Raw genomic sequence first — 2,732 nt, forward strand, 5'->3', positions numbered from 1 at the left:
TTCATCATCTGGGATCTCTCTTTTGTGAAACACCCCATCATCTGTGCTATCACTGTTCTGAAAGCAGTACTTCAGAAAGAATTTTGGTTCTAAGCTTAAGTTCATCTCCTACACTGATGATGTCTGTTGAGTTCTAGTAGATGCCAGTGAGTGCTACCTGGCCTGTCCAAGAATGGAACAAACTGACATTCCAGGATTTAGTGATACCACACTATTCTCAGGTCCCCAATGATTGTCAGTGCCCTACTTCAGCAGGATTAAATCTGGAGAACTTGATATCCATATTCTCTAAGTTGACATATCTAAAACCCCAACATTCAGCATTCAGGTAAAGTAGTAATGAAAGGTACAGGCATCAGATTGACTTTCCATGGCACCTGGCTTGATGCGCTCACTCTGGCAGTCCTCTTTCAATCTAGGCTTCTATGGTTACTAAGTCTGAAATTAGATTTAAAGTAGCTGTTAAAGACAGTTCCCGACCCACTTTGGCCCTACTCAACCCCTTTCTTTCTCTCTCTCTATCTCTCTCTCTCCCAGTTTCTCACACTCTCTCTGGCCTTCTGTCTTTTCCTCTGCAACGTGGATGAATAGCAACAGCTCTGGACTTGCTCAGGACTGTTCTCTACCAAATCTTATCCTTTTGTCTATCTGTTTCTATGTGTCTCCCTTGCTGTGTGTGTTTCTGTCTCTCTCAGAGTATTGAAGAGCATGCTAAACCACACTAAAACGGCAAAATTAAGGTGATTTTTTATTTTACTGTCGATACCCTTCTTTTTCAAACATGTGAATGCTTACAGTCAAGTTGCTTGTATCAAAAAAGACAGCTGTTGTGTCTCCAATTTATGTTTTTGGCAAACCCAAAGTTTTCATGTAACTACAAGTGAGATGAATGGGACACATGCAAAGAGGTCCAAAGTTTCACTCCAGATAAATAGTATTCAGCCTCTCAATGTTCCCACATTCCTCTCTTCCTCCTCCGGAACTTCTCTGGCAAAACCCTTCCTCTTCTGACCATGCAAGACTCTGTCACCAGGATAAGAAATATTTTGTTTTCTAAACTTAACCTCATTTGCTATGCTGCTGACATCCCAAGACCGTGCTACACATTCTGGAAATTCTTGGAGCAACATTGGACTCAAACATGTGGTAGTTCCCCACTAATCTCAGGGACCCCAGTGTCGGTCATGCCATTTCTTCAAAAAGAACCAGTCTTGAGAACTCGACATTGTCATTTCCAATGTTGGCAAGTTTAAGACCACAAATTTCCATGATAAATGATGGTGGGAATGAAGGTCTTGGCATCTGTCCTGCCAGAAAACCCGGAAGGGTGCACTCACACAGCCAGTACTCTGTTCAGTCCAGGGTTCCATGGGTACTAAGTCTGCAGGCAAGGTTATAGGTCCCTTTAAAAGACAGATCCCTACCCAAATCTAATGTATTTTTCTCTCTGTCACCTTCCAAGTCCTCTCTGCTATCTTCTCTTTGTTATGAACCTCGGAACCGCTTTATCACTTCTCCTGTCTCCTCCACTCTCCCTCTACATCCGTGTCAGAAAATCTAACGTTCAGGGACATTCTAAGATTCCTGTTCCACTGCTCAGCGTTCCGTTTCCATAGCGTGCTTTCCCCTTCCATGAAAACGAATGGCCAACTATGGAGCTCTGAAAGCCATTTGGGGCACACTCTCTCTGTGAACTCTCTTCATATCAAGGCTAGATTGATCGGGACATTGCAGAGATATTTTCTGGAGGTGACAAAATGCTGAAACACCCCACAAAGGCAGTGTGTTTCCCAAGGAAGAGGTCCACCAACACATTTGCAGAATCACCTGTGGGTGTCAGACTTACAACATTGGGAGTTTCTTCCCTCCCCTGTTCGGACCACTGTTTCATCTCAATTTTTCACATTTTTTGTTCCACAATTGTTGAGGAGTTAAGACGCTGACTCTGTATTCTGAGATGTTTGGTACCAAGCCTCCTTCATCCAACCCCATTGTAAGTACCTATTATGTTTGAGGGAATCTAGCTGTTACTGTTACTGTGGAAAAACTGTTCAATGCCATTTTTGGAGCAATATGAAATACCCTAAGAAGTACATAAATGGACTAAGAGAAAGAAACGAATCACATTACTGTCAAAAGTTTCCATGGTTAGCTTCTTCAGCAAGTTTATATTCCATTTTGTAGATTAGATTGAAAGATCATGTGACTGGATCTATTTGGGTGCAAGAGATGGTGACAGCAGCTCCACTGAGTTCATTAGACAGAGCAGCTTCTTCCATGTGTATGTTGTTAGGCTGCCTCTGGGTGTATAATGCACTTATCTAAGGCTTCATTAAGCCTTGGACTGTCTGTGTGTCTGTCTGTCATTTCATTCTCTAACTCTCTCTCTAGCACTCACTGTCTATGTCTCTGTCTCTGTTTCTGTCTCTGTGTATCTATGTCTCTCACTGTCTGTGTCTCTATGTATATGTCTCTACACCCTGGGTGGGATTCAATACATCTAACTGCTTTGCAATGTGTTTGCCTGCTACCCTAAGTGGAAGTCTCTGTCTCTCTCACTCTCTACTCCTCTGTTTATGCTTCTGCACCCATGGTGGCTACCTGAAGCTTTACTTCTTCTATATTGGTCTCCACATAACCTGAGCTATTATGTGTCTGTTTTTATGTATCCCTATCTCTCTCTCTCTCTCTCTCTCTCTCTCTCTCTCTCTCTCTCTCTCTCTCTCTCTCTC

The sequence above is a fragment of the Cricetulus griseus genome, unplaced genomic scaffold (assembly GCF_003668045.3).
Source record: "Cricetulus griseus strain 17A/GY unplaced genomic scaffold, alternate assembly CriGri-PICRH-1.0 unplaced_scaffold_2, whole genome shotgun sequence".
In the NCBI taxonomy this organism is placed as follows: domain Eukaryota; kingdom Metazoa; phylum Chordata; class Mammalia; order Rodentia; family Cricetidae; genus Cricetulus; species Cricetulus griseus.